Source organism: Dromiciops gliroides, chromosome 3, assembly GCF_019393635.1.
Source record: "Dromiciops gliroides isolate mDroGli1 chromosome 3, mDroGli1.pri, whole genome shotgun sequence".
NCBI lineage: Eukaryota > Metazoa > Chordata > Mammalia > Microbiotheria > Microbiotheriidae > Dromiciops > Dromiciops gliroides.
This window is the reverse complement of record NC_057863.1, coordinates 242,432,764-242,443,513: the sequence shown is the minus strand read 5'-3', so window position 1 is coordinate 242,443,513 and position 10,750 is coordinate 242,432,764. Positions and strand designations below refer to the sequence as shown.

Below are 10,750 nucleotides of genomic sequence, written 5' to 3'. Positions count from 1 at the left end.
TATCCACATATATTTATTTTGAGGATGTCAGGTTAAACACTCGTGGTCTGTATTATCTCTAAAGTCCTTTATAGTTCTATCACTCTGTGATTCCACATATATCATCTTATTGATACAAGGGCCCTAGGAGGTGACTTGTCCAAGGTCATACTAGTTAGAGGAGTAGTTTTCTGAACTATAACCCACTGTGGTTTCTACTGGCCTATAATGCATGCTGCAGTAGATAGAGAAACAACTGTAATTAGGAAGACCTGGGTTCAAATCTTGGCTTTGCTACTAGCAACCTGTTTGGCCAGGGACAAATTAATTTACTGTGTCTTTAAAAATATTTCTAAGATTATAAATTTCCCACAAGTTGCCACTCCATGTCAGGTAAATGGTGTTTCTTTCTTTTCTTTTCTTTTTTTTTTTTCAGGGCAATGAGGGTTAAGTGACTTGCCCAGGGTCAAACAGCTAGTAAATGTCAAGTGTTTGAGGCTGGATTTGAACTCAGGTCCTCCTGAATCCAGGGCTGGTGCTTTATCCACTGTATCACCTAGCTGCCCCCAGGGGTATTTCTACAAGGGAATTTCCCTTCACTTGTAAAATCACAGGTTCTAGGTAAGGCTTTCAAACCCTGTTTACAGGGTGGGAAAACATGTAGATTTCTAGTAGTTAGGAAGGAAAAGTTCATTTAATAAAATTGAATTGTTCTGGACAATTTCTTAAATGAGCATAGACCAGAGGTCTAAATGTGCATATGGATGTTGTTAATGATTCTGCCCTTGACATGTGAGTATGGAAAGTGAAAAGAACATTCCCGTTATAAGCAAGTCACATTTGTTAAATTAGGATAACAAGTTGAGCATGGCGGAATAAAGGATCATTTTTTATGCTGTTTACACTTATCAGATCCCAAAGGACTCCTTATTTTGTGGTCATAAATGCATTAGGCACTATGCATAAACTCCTCCCGACTGGAGCAACTCTGGGGCTGACACAGATTAATTGATTTCTAATGGAAAGATGCACCATGCACTTAAGCATTGCTTTATCTCAAAGCATTCCTTCCCAAATGGCGGATAATAGTTTTGCATGTATCAGGAAATTAAAATCAAATGTACCTTTTTAGCCTTTGCTAGTAATATGATCCTTTATTTTTTACAGAGAAAATAGAGGTCATTTCCTCAGCCTCTGTTTGGTGCCGTGGTTATTTCTGTGGTCATAATTAGTATTCTTTTATAATAATAGTTTATATTTTATGGTGCTTTATGGTTTAGAGAGCGTGTTCACATGCATTATCTCAATTAACTCTGATAGCAGTCCTTTGAGATTCAATAGGTAGGACAAATAATGTTATCTCCATTTCATAGGTGAGGGTACAGACTCAGAGAGAGGGTAAATCATTTGCCCCACATCTATTTCTGGATATGCACATGCACATCTATCCATCTAGCCATACACACACTATTTGTATTTATGTTGTGTTTTCCTTTAGAATGTGAGATTCTCAAGGGCAGAAATACTTTCATTTTAAGTTTTGTGTCCCCAGAGCCTAACACAATTCCTGGCACATAAACATTAACAAATGTTTGTGGATTGATTGATTGCCTTTTGAACAAATGACCTGGTTAGAGGTAGCATGACATAGTGGATAAAAAACTGGCCTAGGAATGGATAAAGTACCAGCCGTGGATTCAGGAGGATCTGAGTTCAAATCCAGCCTCAGACACTTGACACTTACTAGTTGTGTGACCCTGGGCAAGTTACTTAACCCTCATTGCCCCACAAAAAAAAAGAAAAAAAAAAGAACTGGCCTAGGAATCAGTTGTTGTTTTTGCTATTGTTAAGTTGTTTTAATCATGTCCAACACTCCGTGACCCCATTTGTGGTTTTTTGGAGGGTGAAAATCCTAGAGTGATTTGTTATTTCCTTCTCCAACTTATTTTGCAGATTAAGAAACTGAGGCAAACAGGATTGAGTGACTTGCCAAGGGTCACATAGTTAGGAAGTATCTGAGGCCAGATTTGAACTCAGGTCCTCCTGACTTTACAGCTGGTGCCCCTTTAGGAGTCAGATCTAGGTTCAAATCTCACATCTGACGCATACCGGCTGGGTGACCCTGCGCCATTGAATTAAGTTCTTAGTGGTCCAAGTGATTCTCTAAGACTAAGTTGCAAAGGAGTGAAGGATCTTCAGTGGTAGATGGGATTTTCCATACCGGGAGTTTCCTAGACCTTTGGAATTATAGCAATGAATGAGAAACAGAAAGATGGAAAAGGAGAAAGAGTATTTGGGACTGAAATACACACCTTCTAATTTGTGGGTCACTGAATGTTCATGAGTGCATTAGAGCCTCAGTTTTGGAAAAGACCTGAGTCTTTAGTGCGAATACATGAGTTCTTCTACAATCTCCCCAAAGCTCAGTGTTTGTCTTCTACAACATGTAATTACTCTATTATGCTACATTACCTCAGAATGCAGAAAAACAAGAAATGTAGACTAGTGAATAAATATACAGATCTTCCATATCCTCTTAGTGATTAAAAAAATCAATAAGGTGGCAGGCAGGTAAAAAAAAAATGTAGGTTACTTTCCACTTAACATTCTCTCCAACGTTTGTGTTGGAGCCAATTCCAGATGTTATTCCGACCTGATGGGGGAAGTGGGAAAATGTGGATAAATAGAGTAAACCTCATTCTAACCCTAACCCTACAAAATCTCCATGACACTAGTATCAATGTGTTGAAAAGTTAATTCATATCAAACTTCTTTCCCCTTTGCCTACCTATCCTTTAGGGGCAATGCTAAGAAACAAATGTATTGCTGAAAAATTGGAAGCAAAAAAAAAAGAGAAAGAAGATGCTTCGTTTATAATAAATTCTTGGCTAATGAGGTTGGACATGTTTGCTGATATTTATAGAGAAAAGACAGTGATCATATATTCATGAACTAGATTTTCCTTTGTGGAATCTACTATAATACATTTCAAACACTTTCTTGTGGTCACCAGAACAACACAAGTAACATTAAATAATGTATTTCTGGTCAAAAAAGTGTGAATTAAACTTTCAAGAATGCCAAATCTCTATACTGTTCTAGGGAACTCTGGATCCATTTCCCTAACTCTGAAAGTTTATTCCCTGGTCCTTTGTAAGTGGGAAAAAGTTTATTCTGTTCTCCCTTCTGAATAGGTTTGTTGTCATGTTTATGCTGAGGGAAGAGGTTAATGTTATATTCCATTTTTGAAACAATGATGTAAATTAATGGCATACAGAGATCTTTTTTAACATCACTTTCCATTTTAAAAGAAGTTAGCTAAATAATATATTCACTAAAATGTATGGAATACCAAAAATCGTCCTGAGGTCTGAAAATGATCAGTTTGAGCAAGAGTGAGACTTGATTACAGAATGGGAAAAAGAAGTCCTGCGTTTTGCTCAGTTTGGGCACTTGATTTCCTGGGATCATAAAGTAACTAGATGTTAGGATCCAGTCTAATCCAACAAGAGTTTATTAGCACTACATATTTGTAAGGGACCCTGACAGGTGGTGGGGTTAAAATACGTGGAAGAAATACAAATAAGGAAAATGCAAAGGTAAAATAATCCTTGCCCTCAAAAAGTTTATATTTGGGGAAGGGGATAGGCAGGGAATTCAACCTGTGGGCAGATAAGGATGTGTATGAATATTGGAGAAGGAAGAGAGAACTAATGAGTATGGTGACCAAGAAAAGCTTCCTGGAGGAGGTGGCATTTTAGCTGAACTTTGAAGGAAGTCAGAAATTCTAAAAGAGAAAGCTGAGGAGGAAGTGCATTCCATGAATGAGAGATAATTTGTGTAAAGGCATAGATGCAGAAAATGGAATCTTGAGTTAAGGGAACAAAATCATGTAGTTAAAATGTAGTGGTGGGGGGGATGAGGAGGGGGGAAGGTGTGGTATTCTAACTTGTTATAAGTCTGGAAAGGCAGGCTAGAGCCAGATTGTAAAAGGTTTTGAATGCCAACCTGAGGAATTTAAATCTTATCCTAGAGGCAATTGGGAGCAACTAAAGATTCTTGATCAGAATAGTGATGTAATCAATGCTGTGGTTTAAAAAAATTATTTTAGTAGCTAGATGGAAGCTATTTTGTGTTCCGTTCCTGGGATGTTGGGCCTTAATAGGTGAGTTTTTGCCTTATCTTGCCCAGAATGCAGCATCCATACCACTTTCTGGAAAGAAAGGCAATAAGCATGTATTAAGTGCTTGCTGTGTACCAGACACTATGCTAAACACTCTACAAACATTATGTCATGTGATCCTCACAACCAATCTGGGAAGTAGATGCTGTTATCATCTCCATTTTATGGTTAAGGAAAATGAAGCAGAAAGAGGGTAAGCACCCAGTGTCACAGAGCAAATAAATATTTGAGACTGGATTTTCACTCAGGTCTTCCTTATTGCAGACCTAGTGCTTTCTGTCCACTGTGTTGCCTAGCTGACAGACATCTACTGTGGACATCTCATGCATCCTGCTGTTGGTGGTGTGCCCCCTCTAACCTACCCATCCCCAGTTCCCCTTTATGTTTTGTTTTCCCCCATTAGAATTTTGTTCGTTGTTTGTCCTTCATACTCAAAGAGGACCATGACATCAGGGTGATGTCATGACTTGTGGACTGTGCAAAGTCAACAAACTCACTCCTCCAGAGCCACCTGGATCCAGTGGCAAGATACATATCAGGACGACTGGAGATGGCCCTGGATGTTTAAGGCAATTGGGGTTAAGTTACTTGCCCAAGGTCACACAAGCTAGTAAGTATCTGAGGTGAGATTTGAATTCAGGTCCTCTCAACTTCAGGGCCAGTGTTCTATCCATTGTATCACCTAGCTGCCCCTCTATTAAAATATAAACTCTTTGAAGGCAGAGCATGTCTTGCTGGCTTGTTTTTGTTATCCTTATCACTTAGCACAGTGTAGAGCACACAATAAGAATTTAATACATGCTCACTGAATCTCTCCCTTATCTATCTCTCAACTCCCTATTATCTATCTATATGTGTATTTTCTATCTTTATCGTATCATATATCATATAATATATTCTATCCTTGCCTAGCCTATCCATCCATCCATCTATCTATCCATCCATCCATCTATCTATCCATCCACCCATCATCTATCTATCTATCTATCTATCTATCTATCTATCTATCTATCTATCTATCTATCTATCTATCTATCTATCTATCTATCTGAAGTGGGGTGAGATGGAAGCTGAAATTCTAATTAGGGTCCTGTTGTTTCTAAGTAAGAGGTAAGGAAGGCCTGAACTTTGGTGGTGGTTAAAAAGACTTTACAACAGATCAGATATGGAGAGTGAGGAAGTAGGAGTTTGGAATTACTCTAAGGTTGAGAACCTCAGTTACCTGAAGAATTATGGTCCTCTTAACCAAACAAGGGACATTTCAAGGAACCATGAAATTAGAAAGGGAAGATAATGAGTTCTATTAAGGTAATATTTGAGATGCCTAGGGGACATCTAGATGGCCATATCCAAAAGATGGTGATGTAGAATGGAGCTCAGGAGAGAGATGAGGGTTGAATCTGCATAGAGATGATAATGGAACCTATGGAACCTATGGAACCTAGGTTCCTATGGAACCTAGACAATTCAGAAGCCTCAATGCTTCTCTCTACTTGAGGATTCAGTGATCAGGAAAGATTTAGAAAGTAATGAATAGGGGCAGCCAGGTGGCGGAGTGGATAGAGCATAGGCCCTGGATTCAGGAGGACCTGAGTTCAAATCCCACCTCAGACACTTGACACTTACTAGCTATGTTACCCTGGGAAAGTCACTTAACCCTCATTGCCCTGCCAAAAAAAAAAGAAAGACAGAAAGTAACGAATAGAGAAGGTTTGGAGTCATGGGCAAAGTTTCCCTGGATCAAGTTAATGTCAGAGCTGTAATCTTCCTGGAAGCTGATGCAAGGCCCAAAGCACAGCACTGGAACGTTCTCATATGGCTACCAGTGTTGACATTGAAACCACTAGACCAGGGTTAATAGAAAAAGGTCAATGAGCTTGGAAAAACGAAATGACTATCTGGTCCCAGGAGCAGCTCTAGCTCACTTATTCTTCATATTAAAGTCTAGTTTCCCCTTGACATTATGATTTATATGAAGTTTAAATATGATTTATATGAAGTTTAGATAAAGGAAAGTGAGAATGGATTCATTGCTTCTAATGTATGGGGGACGAAACCTGGATATACTGGATAATCTGCAACACTGTCAAACTGAGGTACTTATACATCTCATGAGAGTTAGAGTTTTAAGGTGCATCAAATATCTAGTCCAGTGGTTTTCAAACTTTTTGGTAACAAGATCTTTTTACAACCTTAAACAATTATTGAGGATGCCTCAAAGAACATTTGTTCATGTGGGTTATATTTATTAATATTCACAATATTAGAAATGAAAACTAATGAGTTAAATTTTAAATTTAATTAATGCCCATTGAATCTATTAAACTTAAAAATAAAACTAAAATAGTTATTCATTTATTTAAAAATAAGCTCATCACATGTTAACAAAAATATCATTTTAATGAAAATAACTATTTTCAAAAAAATAGTACTAAGAAGAATGACATTTTTACACAAACACACACATAGACACATTGTGAATCTTTTTAATAATCTGGCTTTATAGAAGACAGCTGTTGTTTTATCTGTTTGCATTCAATCTATTGTGATGTGCTTTTTTAATTGAAGGAAATCCAGCTTTAATGTCCATGTAATTGGAAAATGGACAAGTATTTTAATAGGAAAATAGCACTTTAGTATTATTATGAAAATAATTCTGACTCTGTGGACCTCTTAATATGATCTCAGGACCCCTGAGGGATCCATGGGCCACTTTTTGAAAAATACTAGTCTAGTCCAAACCTTCCCTTTTATAAATGAGGAAAGTTAACACCACATAGCTAAAGTGACATGTCAAAGGTCATTCAGGTAGTAGGTATCAGAATTTGAATTTATATCCTCTTGGGGCAGCTAGGTGGTGTAGTGGATAGAGAGAGCACTGGCCCTGAATTTAGGAGGATCTGAGTTCAAATCTGGCCTCAGACCCTTGACACTTACTAGCTGTGTGACCCTGGGCAAGTCACTTAACCCTCATTGCACCCCCTCTCCCTCCCAAAAAAGAATTTATGTCCTCTGATTCAAAATTCAGGAGTCTTTATTCATCCATTTTTTTTTTTTTTGCAAGGCAATGAGGGTTAAGTGACTTGCCCAGGGTCACACAGCTAGTAAGCGTTGTGTCTGAGGCCGGATTTGAACTCAGGTCCTCCTGAATCCAGGGTCAGTGCTCTATCCACTACGCCACCCAGCTGCCTCCTATTCATCCATTTTTAAGAAAGTAATTTGAGTCTCTCCTATTGAACCCGAGGGAAGACTTGAATAGATTAAATGTTTATTGTTTGTTTGGGGAAAGGTGCAGTATACTGTAAAGACTAGAAATAAGGAGATTCCAATCCTGGTCTAATTGTGTGACCTTAGACAAGATATTTCAACTCTACATTTAGATACCTTGGGAAAAAAAGTATAGAAATGATGCTGACACTATTTCACTGGGATCCTGTAGGGATAATCCCAGTCATTTATATGAAGCGCTTTGAACAATTTCAACTAAATAAGTTGTAAAGATAAAGTACATTTTCAATAAAAATTGACGTTTCAAAAATAGTTCTTCCATACCTCAAGAATATAATATTTTGTCATTGCTGATACTCCTTTCAATGAAGTGGATCTCAATCTCTTTTTAACTCTTTTTAGCTATTCTTTGAGAGTTGCTGTGCACTCATCCCTCAGTGGTCAATTAGTTAGTAAGTCTCTCTGTGTTCAAGATGGTCCCCCAACTTAGATATAGGGGCCATCAGTGAGACAGGACTTGAAGCTTCTCCAGTCTGATAGGACTTGGAAGAGTTTGTGCTCTACTGAAATAGCTTTTTTTTTTCTTTTTTTTTTAGTGAGGCAATTGGGTTTAAGTGACTTGCCCAGGGTCACACAGCTAGTAAGTGTTAAGTGTCTGAGGCCAGATTTGAACTCAGGTACTCCTGACTCCAGGGCCGGTGCTCTATCCACTGCACCACCTAGCTGCCCTGTGAAATAGCTTTTGAGAACTCAGAGGGTCTCAGTGCCATGATGAAGCATTGATAAAGGACTTTAATGGAAACAAAATTGTAATAGCACACATGTGATGACATAATTTCTTCTATAGTACTTCTAGAATTGTTCTCTCTCTCTCTTTTTTTTTTTTTTTGCATTGCAATGAGGGTTAAGTGACTTGCCCAGGGTCACACAGCTAGTAAGTATCAAGTGTCTAAGGCTGGATTTGAACTCAGGTCCTCCTGAATTCAGGGCCAGTGCTTTATCCACTGTACCACGTAGCTGCCCCTTCTCTCTTTGATTTCTATACATATATCCTATTTTCTGCAAATGAAGCATGAGCTGATTAAGACTAGGATGGGGTTTTTACTATTTTTTTTTTATCCTGAATAGTACAGTGTTATGCATTTGAAAGTTTTTCTTTAAAAAAAATACTTGCAATTAGAAAGTATTTACTTTCCCTCTCAACTTTCCTAATTAAAAAAAATAAAAAACAATACTTTTATAACAAATATGCATATATCCAGAGAAGTCTTTCAATAGTCTCTTGCTGGGTGATGAATGAATGCAGAGCCATAATTAGCCATTTTGGTGTCCTAAGCAAAAAACACAAGATATTCTATAAAATCAACTTTTAAATAAATGTAATTGTCTCTGTGTTTGTGTATGTGTACGACTCTTCTATTTCTCTCCCTGTCCTCATCCCTAGTGTCCATGGGCAGAACCCTAGGATACCTATTGCTGAAGAGTCATGTGCCAGGGAGGAGGCAAGGTAGGACTGATCTTAAGTGCTAAGTCCAATTTTTTTCTACTTATTGAAGTAGAAAAAGTGCTGTCAGTGTCCTTTAAATTTTAGCTCCCTGATGAAAAACCCAAGTCACTCTGCCGTAGTTATGGCTCTGAGTAAAGTAATAAGGTATCTTGCAGCTGTAGATTTTGTTTTACTTCTTAATCTGTTACATTTTGTTGGGTAAGTCTGTTTCCTTGTCTTTAAACTGAACATACCTATGATATTTCCCACATAGGTAATGGGATTAACCACTTAAAAGTGCTACCTAATTAATCTGGCATCTAGGTGCCTTATAAATGCTAAATAGAATGAAATAAATATGACATATGGACTAAATTTCAGACATGGACTTAAAAATTAAGGAGAACATACTTGGCAACACATGTGTTGGACTTGGCCAAAACCAAAATGTTTGGAAAATAGTTGAAGTTGTTTTTGCCAAACCCAAAGTATCAACCGGTTCTCCTATTCCCTATACGTGTTGCTATGTATTCAGTGGGTAGAATGTTAGTAAATGTATTTCAGCACATCTAATTATAATAGGTATACTGACACTTAGGGGGATGGTACCTTTTTTTTTCTTTATTAGTGAATCTGGTGTGGTCTGTCCTAATGCTTCTTGTCAGCAGTGGCCACCTGTCCGGCAATTCTGTCCAGGTCTCTCTGTCCTTGAGGTGTCAGCTTCCGGCCCCCATTGTGGTCCGTCTCCACCATCTTGAGGCCTTCCAGGGCCTGCAGGACCTTCCGGGCCATGCTCTTGGAGCCTCTGCTGAAGTGACTGGGCATGACTCCGTTGTGCTGGCGCCCACCATAGATCTTGGTCATGGATCCCACCCCTGCTCTGCCTTGGTGGTACAAGCAGTGGGCGGTGGAGGCAGCTCGGTGTAGAACCAGTTCTTGTCATAGGGTGCCATCTCCTTATGCTTGACCAGCTTGACTGTGTCCACCCATTCGGGGATTTTCAGCTTCCCTGACTTTTTCAGGAAGGCGGCCAGCACCCGGGCAAACTCCTATTGGTTCCCGTCCTTCACCTTGACTCCGGGCATCGTGCGGGCTCCCGATACCTTTTCACAAGCAAGTAGGTTTCTAGGGAGCTAGAGTGTCATTTTTAACAGTCCGTTCATTTGGAATTTTGTCATTTGTCTTGGGCATCATCCACCAATATTATATGTGTAGTTATTTATTTACTTATAGTCGGACTTCTAGTCAATTCCAAAGGCTTTTCACATTCTTCACAGACTTTAAAATGAACTCCTTGCTGGAAACTAGTTCAATGAGATAGGTAAGTGAGAACTCTCTGTGTAATAAAGTAATGGGACTGATATTTGGGGCAAGCATGCTAGGATTTGTATATCAAAATGCATGTTATCTCCTTCAAAAAGTCACCTTGGGAGGCTCAATACTTACTCTATGGTTACTGCCATCATCCAAAGCACTTCTGCAATTACTCTTTTGAAATGAACTTTAGACACAATTTTGATTCACAGAAGAATGGGTTCCTTACCTTAGGGCCCCAGTATTTTTTGATCAAAAAATGGTAATTTCCAACTGGCTCAGAATGACTTTTGAATGTTCAAAAATAATCAATTCCTCCAACAAATGATGAATACTTTTCATCAATGAAGATAACTAAGAGAGTATTTCACGGACTCAGAAGAAAACTTCTCATCTTTAAATGAACAAGTCGGTCTAGCCCAATTATAAAATTAATGTATACATACACATGTATGTATACACACATACATATATATGATTATGCTAAAACCACAATTCCTATATTTTTGTTACATATCAGTAAGCCTTACATGTACTAATTCTCATACCCTAAATTGCTT

The 10,750-nt window shown here is 38.4% G+C and overlaps 1 pseudogene; it reads right to left on the bottom strand.

Moving 5' to 3' along the window:
- Positions 1-9,524: 9,524 nt before the first annotated feature.
- LOC122745272 lies at positions 9,525-9,967 on the bottom strand (annotated as a pseudogene).
- Positions 9,968-10,750: the final 783 nt, after the last annotated feature.